The sequence below is a fragment of the Palaemon carinicauda genome, chromosome 17 (genome assembly GCF_036898095.1).
Source record: "Palaemon carinicauda isolate YSFRI2023 chromosome 17, ASM3689809v2, whole genome shotgun sequence".
NCBI lineage: Eukaryota > Metazoa > Arthropoda > Malacostraca > Decapoda > Palaemonidae > Palaemon > Palaemon carinicauda.
In genome coordinates, this window is record NC_090741.1 from 124020371 (window position 1) to 124035611 (window position 15241).

The following is a 15241-nucleotide window of genomic DNA, read 5'->3' on the forward strand; positions in this document are numbered from 1 at the left end:
TACGTGGGCGTTCGGTAGATACTTTTGGCTGAGGGCTATTTGGAGGGTTCGCTTCGTCACCCCTATCAGCCGCTCGAAAAATCCACCCTTCCAAGGTGCTCTGGGCGTCTGAAACCTCCATTGTATTCTCGTTCTCCTCAGGAACTGCTGAACAGGTATGGGATTTTAAGATTGTTGAATGCAATATCTAAACACTGTACCCATTTTCAATTAAGTAAAAATTGGGAGAAACATAGTGCAGAGTCTACACCTATGATACCTTCTAACAATAGTGGAATTTTTTCAAATAGACACATGAGGAGGGCCTCTAGTGTATTTCAAAACAACAAACCCGAGACCTGGGATAGAGTAGAGCGTCGTAACGCTGGAAGGAACATGGTAAATCATAATAAGGAATTCAGGAGAGAAATGTATGTAAGACAACCAGAGCAAAATAGGTATAATTCCTTTTCATCCCGACATAGATATGAAGAAGGGTACCGGGGGAGAAACCGAGTGGGAGAGGGGAATACAGTACATGGGTGCTTTAACTGTGGGGAAAGAAACCATCAAGTAGCTACATGTAGATTTGACCACAAGCTGAGATGTGGTACCTGTGAACAATTAGGGCACAAAAGCAAATTTTGTCAGTATAAAAACCAGAAAAACTATTATTAGGAAACTGGCAAAGAAGGTAGGGCCGTCTGTAGAAAAGATAAACTGAATGTAGAACACATAAATGCGAGATCACTAATATCATCCTTAGAGGAAATTAAGCTATTGGCTCATGAAAGGGATACTGATATCTTGTGCATAAGTGAAACATGGTTGGAATAAAATATCCCTGACAGCTATGTAAATATTGATGGTTTTAATTTGTTCCGAAGCAACAGTGGACGGGGTGGTGGCACTTGTATTTATGTCAGAAATAACCTTAGTGCAGTTTTGGTAGATGTCAAATTGGAATGCTGTGAGGGTATTGAAAGCACTTGGGTAAAAGTACAGTGTAGGAAACTACCATCCATTATTGTTGGTGCTGTATATAGGCATCCAAATTCTTCTAGGGAAACGTTTATCTATCTTCAAGAAATGTTCCATCTTATTTCCTTAAAAAAACATCCAATGTTAGTGCTTGGAGACTTAAATGATGACTTGCTAAATGAATATTCTAGACTGGGAAAAATACTGAATATGGAGAACTTGAACCAAGTAATTAAAGAGCCTACTCGGATAACGGAGACTTCTGAAACACTTCTTGATGTTATAATAACGAATAGTATCAATATGGTACTTTCATCAGGTGTAGTAAAATCCCACATATCGGATCACGATCTTATTTTCTGTACTCTTGATATTAGTAAACCTAAACGTTACCCAGAAGTAAAAACATTTAGATGCTTAAAAAACTATACGAAAGAATCATTTTGTACGCTTCTTAGAAACCACACTCATTTATTAGACGAAATACTCCAAACAGACGATGTGAATGAACAGGCGTTTATTTTAAAAACGGTGATGAATACCTGTATAGAAATAGTTGCACCAACGGAAACAAAGGAAATATACAGGCCACCCGCTCCGTGGATAAGCACCGAAATCAAAGAGGCTATGAAAAACCGCGATCATTTAAGAAACAGGAGAGATTTAGTCAAATATCAAAGCTCTATAGAACAATATAAACTATCAAAGAAGAAAGTAAAATCAATGATGGAATGTGCAAGAGTTAAATACAATCAAAACTAGCTAAAATCTAACAGTAAAAATATGTGGAAAGTGATAAATAAAATTATTCCAAATAAGAAAACAGGAGGAAGGAGGAGTAACTTAGAACATCCGGAAGAAACTAGCGAAAGATTTAACGAATTCTTTGCGAATGTTGGCAAGAAAGTATATGAGGAGGTGAACACAAATAGGGAAGTGAATGAGGAAAATTCCACATTACTAGACGATCAGCATATTATCCATAGAAGAGAGCGTTTTAGGCCAAGTCCGGTTGATGTTGGAAAGGTGGTTCAGGTGGTTAATAGTTTAAAGAACACAAATTCTCATGGTCAAGATAACATTACAAGTCGATTTTTTAAAAGATTCAATGTCAGTCATAGGCCTTTATCTTACTGTAATTATAAACACTTCAATCTTAACAGGCAAGGTCCCAATTGAATGGAAATATAGTATTGTAAATCCGCTTTATAAGGAAGGTGACGTTGATGATCCCAGTAATTTTAGACCAATATCTTTGTTATCTATTATGTCAAAAGTATTGGAGAAAATTGTGAGCGACCAACTATACGACTACTTGGAGTCAGAGAAATTATTATCTATCACTCAGCATGGTTTCAGAAAACATTTATCTACAGAAACTGCTCTAACAATAATATGTGAACAGGTTCACGAAAATATTGATAATAGTAAAATATCTTTGCTTACTTTGTGTGATCTGTCAAAAGCTTTTGATTCTGTTTCCCATAAACTACTTCTAAAAAAGATGATTGACTTAGGTATCGATGATTTTTGGTTTAGAGATTATCTGACTGGTCGGACTCAATCAGTAAAAATAGATAACCACATCTCAAGCAGACATAAAGTGGAATATGGAGTACCACAAGGCTCGATTCTTGGACCAATTCTATTTAATATTTACGTAAATGACCTTGTTGGTATAAATGACCCTGACATGTTAGTCCAATATGCTGATGATGCGCAATTTCTTCACTCCGGTATGATCGATAACGTAGCAGAAATTCTCAATCGAGCTGAAAGAAATTTAATAAAAGTAAACAAATATTTTTCTGAAAATGGCTTAAAAATGAATGCCAATAAAACTCAATTTTTGTTTATAGGATCTCGTCAATATATTAACCGACTGCTGAACAATATTTCAATTAAAGTAAATAACGACAACATCAAACCAAGAGAAAGCGTAAAAAATCTTGGTGTAATTATTGATAGATTCTTTACTTTTGATAATCATGTAGAAAAGATATATAGCAAAGCTAAGTGAGTGCTGTATTTCCTAAATAGAAATAAAGGTCATTTTGATGAGGCGAGCAGAAAATTAGTTGTCGAAGCATTAGCAATAAGCATAGTATCCTATTGCTCCACGATATGGAATGGATGTTCAAATTTAAACTCTCAAAAAATACAGAAGATTCAAAATTTTGCATCGAAAGTCGCCTCAGGTTATGGGAAAAAATATGATCATGCCTCACCGTATATTAGAAAACTGGAATGGTTAAAGATAGAAAATAAAAAAGTTTATGATGTTTGTATTTTTATTCATAAAATATTGCATGAACATATACCCCAAAGAATATTAAGATTGGAAACCATCGAGCAGACGAGATCTCGTCAAACTAGGCAGAGCAGCAATCTGATGGTTCCAAGTAGGCGAACAGCAATAGCTGATAGGGCAACTTCAGTCAGGAGACCTAGGTTATGGAACGCACTGCCTGTGGATATTAGGGAATGTGGAAATTTACCTGTTTTTAAAAAGAAATTGAAATCATTCTTATTTGCGAGCCAGCAAGGATTATAATATTTCTGGTTGAAGTGTGCAACACATTGGTTACTTTTAAGTGACTAGTTTGCAGTTTGTAATGTATGGATGAAAGGTGATAAATTGAAAATAATATTTGATTTTTTTTACTGTATTTTTATTAGTATTGAGGACATTTATTGCCACCATTTTCAGACAAAATGTATTTATATGTGTGTGTGTATTTATCTACTGTATGTATATATTCATTATTGACCGTATGTAAACAAAATTTTACCTTTTTAGACACTACAACGTTCTTGAATTTTTATACATCATGTGTTTTGGACTTGTCTTAGAAACATCCTAATTTACTAAATATAGCTAATTTGTACGTAAATTCTTATTTTTAATGTAGAATTTTAAATAGTTTTATTGCAGACGTAATATATAATTTATGGATTTTAGATCGTAGTAAAATACTGTCCTAAATGTATTTTAATAGGTCATTACTATTTAAGAACCTTCCAATGTAAATACATTCTTTATGTAACAGAATACCCATTGTTTTATGGAATAAAGGAATTATTATTATTATTATTATTATTATTATTATTATTATTATTATTAACTTCATCTTCTTCGTAGAGTCCCTGCAGGAGGTGGCTGGCAGTTTTGAACGTCTGGTGATTATCAGAGGTGATGTATTGGAGGGCGCCATGCGTTGCGCAGAATCGCCTTAAAGCCAAGACGAAATCTTCCGCTTCCAAGGAGGGACAGAAGTCGAGATACACGGCCCTACTGGCCATGCACGTTACAATCAGGACGTACCCTGGCTGCGTTTGAGTTTGTATGGCTGCTGTGTGGTCCACTCCAACTGCTGTAAAGGGTTTCTCGAGGGTTGTTCTTTCCTCCAGTAGAGGGGGTGGTGGTGGCTGTTTCGACGAAGACTGGAAGGCGCGCCAACACTCCATACATTCTTTTACCACCCGCTTGGCAATAGAACGTAGACCCGCCGCCCAACATTTCTGTCGAAAGATACCCATTAGAGTATTCACACCACAATGTAAATGCAACCGGTGTAAATATTCTAAATAAACCCTAACTAAACGCCCTTTGGCTGGCAAGAGAATTAACTGATTAATTTCTTCTAACCTGGACACTTGTCCTCTAGTACAAATGAGTCTATCTTTCATTACTAAATTCAACTGTCTTACTAACTGCCTGACTCCGCCCTCCAAGTAATGTTTCTGCTCTACCAGAACAACAATACTGAACGGATTCCATTCTATTTTTGCAAACTTTAAAATTAGTCTGACTACTCTCAATAAGAATTGGAACCCTACTTCCCTTTTCAGGATGTCCCAAATCTCGCCTGGGGGGGGGGGGGTTAGGACACATCTCCTCCCTTAACTCTTGTACCGCCGCTACTACGTGAGTTTGATGTAGCGGATCTTCCTCCTTGCAAGGAACAGGCTTTCCCGTGGTCCTGAGGAATTCTGGACCGTTCCTCCACAGGGAGTTAACTAGCAATTGTCGAGTCGTTGCACCTCTGGATAGGATATCGGCAGGGTTCTGATGACTAGGGACATGGTTCAGACTGAAGCTACAAACCTGCTGAATAAGAACAATCTCCGCCACTCTGTTAGAAACAAACACATTTTTATGAGACCTGGCATCGGGAGATGCTACCCATGCCAACGTTACCTTGCTGTCAGTCCACATGACTATTTCTCGTGGCTCGATCCGTTCCTTGAGAGTTCTTGCTAATCTGCTGCCTAGCAACAAGGCCAGCAGCTCTAGCTTGGGGATCGTCAGTTTGCTCATCCCTTTCGGAGTGATCCTCATTTTACTGGTTATCAGACTTACCCGATTGCAATCGTCCCTGGTATATGCCAATGCTCCGTATGCCTTACTGCTGGCATCGGTGAACACATGTAGTTCTAAACCCTTTTTGCCTATCGATCTTGGAAAGGTGATGTCGCTCACCGCTTTCAAATCATTCAACAATTCACTTGCCTCTTTAGCCTTTTCTCCTCCTAACACGTCATCCCAACCTACATTATCCTCCCATAGTTGTTGGAAGAAAAGTTTTCCCTTTACAAATAATGGGCTGATCAAACCTATTGGATCGTAAATCGAGACCAATAGGGAAAGTACCCTACGCTTCGTAGGCACCCATCCCTCCCCCAATTCACTAATTCCCTTACTTGCCTTTACACACAATCTGTCCACGTCCCGGGCCCATCGCAGCCCGAGCACGTTCACACTCACAGGCTCACTCCACTGTCTCTCGCTATCGAAGGCCAAGTGATTGGTTGCCCACCCTTCCAAGGGCATACCCGCCCCCTTTAAGATGTTATTAACAGACTCATGTTCTTGCCTCATATGTTCTAAATCCTCAAATGTGGCCAGATAGTTATCAACATAAAAGGATTTTACCAGATCTGGCTGACCTTCCTTTTTAAAATGACAATTTAATATCTGTTGTAGCAAAAATGGACTTGCTGTGATGCCGAACACCACGACTCTAAAGCCGAAGGTAAGCGCTCGACCAGCTACCTCGCGCCACAGAAATCGTGTGTATTTGGCATCACGGGGATCTAACAAAACACGATGGAATGCTTTACTTATGTCGGCTAACATGGCATATTGGTTCAACCTAAACCTTATGATTAAATTGTATGCTAACTCTACCAAATTGGGCCCAGGTAAGAGACATTCATTCAATGACTTACAACCCTTTGCCTTTGCTGAGGCTTTGAACACGATTCTAAGGGGGGTGGTACGGATGTCTTTCCTGACTCCAAAGTGTGGCAAGTAATAACCTTCCACTATGGGATCTTTTACCTCAGATATAAAACCTGCTTCGATATATTTGTCTATTACTCCCTGATATTGTTCAAAATATTTCCTATCCTTTCTGAATTTGGTCTGCAACGACTCTAACTGCGCCACAGCGTTACGATTATTTGTTTCTGGCCTAGCATCCGACCCGAATGGTAGGCTAACCTGATATCCCTCAGGTTTTTTCACAACGCTTTGCGATACCTTTCGCATGGCCTCGGCCTCGCGAACAGTGTATTGCTCAGATGGGGCGATGCCAACACGGTCCAATCGCCACCACTTGTCCACATCACACAGATATGGCTCGTTCGTGATTTTGCACACTCTCAACGTTCTCACCTGCTCAATCCTCTCCCCTTGCAGTAGCCACTGCGGCACCTTCCCATATGGCGACATGGCATCATGCGTCAGGAAGAGATTGATCCCATCCACTCTCTCCACGCCTATTACAAAATAACTAAAGTAGTCAGCCCCTACTAATACGTGGACATTCTTCAACACATCCGACTTGTTGGCTGGATCGGCTAACGTGACTCCCTTGGTCAACAGATGCTGTCTGACTTTACCATAACCAGCGTTATGTATCGGGACGTCTACGCTCTCATGTGCTACTAGTTTCATACGCACGATTCTTTTGCCCATTTCAACCCTGCAACTTACTACATCGTATTGTCCGCTTATTTCCTCGGAACAAAACGGAGCTATATTTAAGGATACTCGTCCTACCACCGGTAGGCCTAATTGATGGGCAATTTTTGCTGAGATGAAGCTCCTCTGGCTTCCTGAGTCGAGGAATAGGCGGACTCGCTTACTACCTTGCTTTTGTTGGATACCTGCCATGGCTGTTGGCAAGATAGTGCATGGGAGGTCCACATCAGACCTCTGCGCGATCTTTGCGCTTGTGCATGGTTTAGCCTCTACTTTATTCTTGGGTGTTCGGGGGGAAGTTTCGAGCTGCTGAGGCGTCGCATTCACTACGGGGCGGGACGTCGTTGTTTGACTACTACTATGACTAGGGATAGATTGCGGTAGTCTACCCGCATCGCAAATTGCAGTGTGGTGCTTAGCATTACAGTTTCTACAGGAATTTGAGACGGACATTTATCGCTACGATGACCTGATTTCGTACAATTAAAACAAAGACCCCTTTTCAGCAAAATGCGACATCTGGCAGCTACGTCAGTCACTTGGCGACATCCGTGAGGCGGGTGCCGGTCGCTACAAAATGGGCAGGAATTATTGTGGATGGGATGGGTTATCGGTCTTGCACTACTGTCTGGTCTTTTGTCACTCTCAAGACTGTCGACTCTCTGCAACGCATCGTCTTCTAGCATTCTCACAATAAAGTCTATTGCCTCCAAAAACTCGTCCAACGTATAGTCACATTTTCTCAAATGCTCGACCACTTTGTGGTAGAGCTTTCCCTCTGACAATTTTTGATTTATGAGGCTCATGACCATGCCCTGGCCTATGTCATTGGTACTCAGTCTTTTGATTTGTTCGATTATGATGGTCAACTCAAAACGGAAACTTTTGAGTTCTACTGGGTTTAGTGACGGCACAAAGATGTTGGCTAATTTGCGGTGTAGAATCACGAGTGTCTGGTTCACGTTGCCACATTGCTTGTCTAAAATGTCTAATGCTACACTATAGTTCGCGGCGGTTACACTTAGAGATTTTATGATTCTAAGTGGCTCTTTGCCCAACGTCCCCAATAAATAAGTAAATTTAGACACTTCGTCCAAATCCGCTCTTTGATCCACGTGGATTGTGAAGAGCTCACGGTACGATGCGTACTCTTACACTTCCCCTTCAAACGTGGGGAGAGGCAGCGGCTTCAACCTGGGGAGGGCAACATTCCCCGTTGAAGTGCTTTTCATTTTGTCTATCCTATTATACAGTAGGGTAGAAGCGCGTGTAGCTTCACCCAACGTGTGCCTGATTCGGGCTTCAATACTAGATTCTAGTTTCACACTCTGGCTTCTGTATAGCTCTCTTAGCTGTCGGACCTCTACCTGCAACTCCGTTATCAAATTCTGGTGAACGGACTCAGAATAGGTCTCTAATAGCGCTCTTTGCGTTTCGCTAAGTAAGTCGTTTATTAGGCCCATCGACGCCTCGATGTGCACGATCGTAGCCACCGCCATCTTAATTAACTTTACTTTACGTTTGGTGGGGGGGGGGGGTTGGCAAAGCAAGGAAAGAAAAGTAATTTTAGGTTAGGAAGGGACTCAAAAATACTGACCCACGTGGGCGATCACACATCGGGACGTTGAGGACCTTAATTGTTCGTCTCTCTCTCTCTCTCTCTCTCTCTCTCTCTCTCTCTCTCTCTCTCTCAAAAGCTCATATTTTAAATTAGTCCTGTCCGGCTCTGGGAAGCGCTTGCGATCCGGTTCGAAGGACCAAATGTTGTGATTTTATCCAGTTTATTAAATCTGCCCGATGTACTGGGCGGATCGCAAGGCCTTGAAGAGGCGAGATCCCCAAAACCTTTCAGGAGTTAACTAAAATACGGCGACAAAATTACCATTTTATTATAAAAATAAACTCTGATACAAGATAAACAACATTCTTAAGCATTCACAAGACTTAATGAAAAACAAGGCTGACTCTTGGTAATGTAACACGTGCTCTTCAAGCACAAAGTCCACACCGGACTCATTAACAAACTGAAAATAGTGCCAATTCGAATTCAATACACAACGAACCACACACCAAATATCCTTATTCTCATTTAACTCAGGATTCAGATCCCCAATCACAAGGATCTCTATATTAAACTGCGATATAAAAACTACATGTCTTGCACACAAACTTATACTACAACCAACCTGGTACATGAGGTAGAAAGAAGAGAACAAATTAATAAATGACTTATCTTTAGGGGGGACGATGAAGCAAAGAGGTCGAGCGAGGGTCGACAGCTTCGAAGAAACCTTCGTTTTCCCGGCTTAACCAAAGTTTCCTTAGCAAAGTGGAGGAAAATATTAGTTTAATTATTTGCAAGGGGTTTGACAATGCCTTTTCATTTACTACAAGATCGTAAAACAGTTAAGGCTTTTCTTCAAACACAAGGAAAGGCTTAAGTCTTCGGCTGAGGGCCAGAATTTATCCATATCCAAGGACTTGGAAAGTCATTGACACTAAACACATACATAAGACATTTTTGTCATGTTGCCTCAATTTTACGTTAGATTCATCATTGATATATCATAAACAGACAATTTCCACAACACTCGCTCCTTCCCCACCAGGTGGAGGAGATTTAAGTTCCAATACAGTCGTGTATTAAACCTCAATCTATCGCCCGCGAAATCCCCCAGCCTTTCCTCATTTGACGAAACGTTCTGATGTCAAATGGCGGGACTTTCGAATGGCCAGTTCGAAAATTCCCGACATAAACCATGGTTAAATAAAAAGATAGTGGCGGGAAAACATGTTCCCTATTGCGAAATATGCAGTGTTGAACTTTCGTGTGCTAAAACTTCATTAATTCGTCATAATGAAACAAAGACCCATAGTGATGATGCGAAAACAAGTGCAAGGTTGGCAAAGTCTCAGCCCAGCGTCACTGGTTATATGGGTCCATCAATGGATGCAGCAGCAAAAATTGAAATTAAGATATGTAGCTTCATTACTGAAAATAGTTTGCCAATCAGCATGTGTGAAAATTTCCTACTTTTCCCTCGAGATTTGTTTCTCGCAGATGAAGTTTTGAAAATGGTAACGTTAGGAAAGCAAAAAGCTACCAATATCATCAGACAAGTGCTTGGTTTTCACTTTTTGAGAGGAAATACAGAGAAACTTCAGCAACATAGGTTTTCAATTGTCACAGATGAAACAACTGACAAGTCAACTATATCACAATTAGCAATATTGGGAACTTTTTTTTTATGCAAATTCTTTTGAAATGAAATGTGTTTTTGTAGACCTGATTGAAATGCCCAACGGTAAAGCTGATACTATCTATGGTAAAATTAAGGAGTGCATGACATCCTGAAACATCCCAATGACAAATGTGATTGGATTCTGTGCCGAGACATGTAATGTCATGTTTGGTAAACATCATTCTGTTTCTCAATTATTCATCAAAGACTGTCCTTGGATTTTACCTGTTAAATGTTTATGTCATCTGATACATTTATCCTCATCTTATGCTTCACAGAAATTACCAAAATCTTTGGAGGACATTTGTAGGAACATTTATTCTCGCTTCCACATGTCATCTCAGAGAATAGAAGTCTTTCAAGAATTTCAGTATTTTTTCCAGGTTGAAAAACATAAAATTTTGAGAGCAGGTAGAACATGATGGTTATCTTTGAAAATATGTGTGGATCGCATTTTAGAGCAATATGAACCGTTGAAACTTTATTTCACTCAAGTACGATTAGAAGATCCCACTTACACCAATGATAGCATTTTGAAAAGCTTGAAAAATAAATTCACTGTAGCTTATTTAGAGCTCTTATCGTTCAACCTCGGAAGCCTTGCAGCATTCAATTTGTTATTTCAAAGTGAAATGCCTCTGTTGCATCAACTTAGAAAAGAACTAACTACTCTCATTATGAATTTTATGGAACTTAGCTATGTGCGTGGTACAGATATAAAGAATATTGATCCAAGTAATGAAATGTACCATGTACCCTTAAAGAAGGTTTATCTTGGCCTAAAGGCATCTGCTACAATTCAGAGTATAGCAACAGAAATGGGAGATGATGATGATCACAACATGGTTGCATTGTTTTACACACATTGCAAAAATTTCCTTTTCAAATGTGTTAAACAGATTTAAGGAAGATTTGACGAAGTTGAATATTTTGACTTTTTATCTTGCTTGTACCCTGAAGTTGCTTACAATTTGACTGTACCGAGTTTAACATCCATAGTGACAGGATTCCATATCTGAGTGAGGACATTAATTCTCAGGAACTTGATTTGGAATGGCGACAGCAAGCCATGAATTCTAACCTTGGTGCCAATATGAACTTCATGGATTACTGACGTGACATACTTAATGAAAAAAATGTCACAGGATCTCATACATACCCAGAGTTAAGAAAGTTCATTAGCATTCTTTTATCATTTCCGTATTTTAATGCATCGGTTGAGAGGGTGTTCAGCCATTTACAACTGATAAAAGATGACCATCGATCAGCTCTTAAGTAACAAAGTCTGATAGGACTTCTTACTGCAAAACTAACTCTACAGGCCGTGGAAAAAACTCGTACAGGAAGCTATGACCCTCCAAAAGCCATGATCAGCCTGCACCACAAAATGAAGACTAATGCAGATGATGAAGAAACTCGACAACTACGAAATCTGTTTCTTGAATCGTTGAAACAACAGTAATGGTTTGCTAAATCAAGATTCTGGTGACTAGCTTCTGATTATCTCTCCTCCTCCTCCAATAAGATCATCAGTTTGCCAGTAATTAGTCCTGCTGAAATCAGAACAAATATTCAGTAGTACTACTATTTAAGAATCTATTGTGTTAACATTATGAATGAGAATTAGAATCACTTTCAATATCTCGTTCTTCAATCTAAAGTCTTTGTATTATTATTTTTATATGTATGTATATATATATATATATATATATATATATATATATATATATATATATATATATATATATATATATATATATATATATATATATATATATATATAATTTATATATATATATATATATATATATATATATATATATATATATATATATATATATAAATTATATATATATATATATATATATATATATATTTATATATATATTTATATATATATATATATATATATATATATATATATATATATATATATATATAAATATATATATATATATATATATATATATATATATATATATATATATATATATATATATATAATTTACAAACATTTTGAGTAATTTTAGTTATATTCTGCAGTGTAAGTGTAAGTCTGTATAGGTTTAATTTTGTCACTCCCCTAATAAATGAATAATAAATAGTTGCAATGAGAGAAAAGGCAGCAGCATATTTTTATTTTATTTATTTTTTTGTTTTTTGCTTTCTCGTGTTTTCTAAATTTAAACTGGATATCCGTGTATTTTGTTCCTAAGAGTAAACGTAATATGATGTATTATGTATTTTTCCTTTATTTACCCCCAATTATTCTGTGAAATTTACTATAAGTGCTTGAAATTAGTCAGTTACTCTACTATTATTGTTTTTTTTTTTAATGTGAATGTCTAAAACTAATCAAGGAAAATGAAATGGCTGTCAAGGAAAATCAAGGAATTTTGGCAGACCCTACAAGGAATTTTCATTTCAGCGAGAGGAAGCACTGATCCAGACATCCTCTTTCTCTGTTTTTCTTTGTTATGGGTAGTTCTATACCCATATCCTGCAGAGTCCCTAAGGAATGGTATCAATGAGATAGCAATATAGCCAATTTTGTGCTCAAGGGCTGGAACTTAACAAAATGGGTGTTTAGTAATCTGAACATGTGCTCTTACACACATTGTTATTGTTGCCCAACATATTGTACGGAAAACAATAAAGCTATGAATATAAACATAAGTATTGATGAGTTTTCTCATAAACTTGTGATTTCAGTCGTTGCTATGGCTGAGATAAGGAAATTCTGGGTATATATGCATGGACGAAATTACCTTTTTAGCCTATAAAGAAGGCCATACATGCAGAGGACTGCCGCACTGATTTGACAATGTTTGGCAAGAACGAGACAATCCTTAACGTGTATGGGAGGTAAACAGGACATACCCGGCGCGACTATCCTGTCCTCTCATCCTGTCCACATTTTTTACTAGACAGTGCAGTCCCGCCGCGATTGGCAGTATGCCCCGCCAGTGACCAGTCTCTTGCAGGTGATGGCACGGACTAGCATGGTGACTGGGATGACTCACCTATTTTGACACTTATAGTATTTTATACTTCATCCATTGATCGAAACATCTATTTTACTATAACGATAAATTGTTTGCATTTCACAATTTTTGACTTAGTGTAAAAACACTTTTTGCTTTATCATTGTTATATTATAGAAGATTTCTGTTTTTTTATTTTCCAAACTATGTAGTCTCCTATTGTAAAGTCAAAAGATTAATGAGGGTACTAATCCTGCATAGATGGCGGTGGGAGGAGATAGTACAGAACTTTGGAGGAATAATTCTTGTCTATGATTAACGAATCTTTATCACTAGATGCGTCCCACAGGATCAAATATGATGTTATAGAAATTTTCAAAATGTACTCAGAAATTTTCTTCAGATATATATTTTCTTCAAAATGACATGTATGCATCCCTTTATGTCCTTCAATTTGTTTCAATTATGTAAAATCATTTGCTCACTTCTCTATCGACGATTTTGTCCATGCAAACAAGCACAAAATGTATCAATATTTATGTTGTTTATTCTTAAAGTATGTTATTTTAATTATTCATTACTATTTTTTTTTCTTTAATTCCTTTCCTCATTTGGGCTACTTTTCCCTGTTAGATCCCTTGGGCTTATAGTGTCTTGCTTAGCTAATAATAATAATAATAATAATAATATCATCACAACCCATATCATATTTGCTTTCTGTTTTTCGTTGCTATTAGTTTTAGTGTTAGCTATTTCTTTTATGTTATAATAACTCTATTTTTCAATTTGTTATTTTTTTTCCATTTTACCATTATACACTGCAAGGAAAGGGGAAAATATCTATCCTCACATTGCAGCAATGCTACGTCTTCTCCCATGCACGGTTGATAAGAGTGTTGACTCGCCTACTTCAACGCGTACAGTGCCATACTTCGTCTTTAAAACACACAGTATTTTGCCTTATTCATGCAATAGTATCTTGTATTCTGATAATAAACAGATACCGAACCAAAGGAAAAATATTGAATATTCCGATTAAGTGTTATCAACTCTCTTCATGGGAAAAAACGGTGTAAAATATGGATAGAGGATAAATTAAGTAACTACCGATAATTCTATTAACCTATGTATATCTCCATCACTTTTTCTTTCTGCCTACATAAACAGAATCCTTTTAAAATTTCTATAAATTAACGGCAAAACATGTACGCCTAATTAAAAGTGTAGTAGTGCTTCAGCATGAGATAATCTCCAGAAAAGTTTAAAAATAATCACCAGAAAGGTAAAAAAATAGTATATATTTCCCAAGAGACATTTGAACTCTCAAATTAAGAGGGATAAACGGAAATGGTAGTCCTATAATGACTTTAAGAGAAACAAGTACATTAACACAAATCACCACCATATAAAAGCCGACAGAGAATGCCTATCCTGTTCCTTCATATTATTTCAAGTCAGATTTCATAGATTTATATTATGTAAAAAATAAAGAAAGTAAAAAGTACCAAAGTTTCTAAATTAGATGTAGGCTACCAATTGTACCTGATACCTCGTAATGTACCAAATTTGGTTAACAAGTACCAAAAACGCAACCATGTAGGTCTAATGCTGGGTGTCCAATCTTCTTGAACTAAGCAAGCAAGTCCGTAGTGTGTGTGGGCATTCTTCATAGGACAGGGGCGCCGCTCCTGTCCTGCAGGAAAACCGTACGGGCAGTCCTCTGCGTGTATGGCCGGCTTAAGGAAATTTCTAAATGACATCATCTTTCGTCTGTCAATGGACCAGACCTTTCACAGCAGTAAAATTAAGAAATCAGAAAATGGCTGTGTGTGACAAAATTGGCAATTTTTTAGGCAACCGATACCCATAATGTTGGGGAAGTTAAGGGTAGCACTCCAGGATTAAGGAATGTTTGGGGGCACTGGTACAGAAAGCATTGTTAAGCTTAAGAAAGTGTTGGTTAGAAAAGTGGCTAGGTTTGAAGGGCAGATAATTTCAATGTTAACTGTAGTGAGGTCTATTAGTCAGCTGATGCCCAGAAGTTCGTCTATTGATATTTTAAGTGC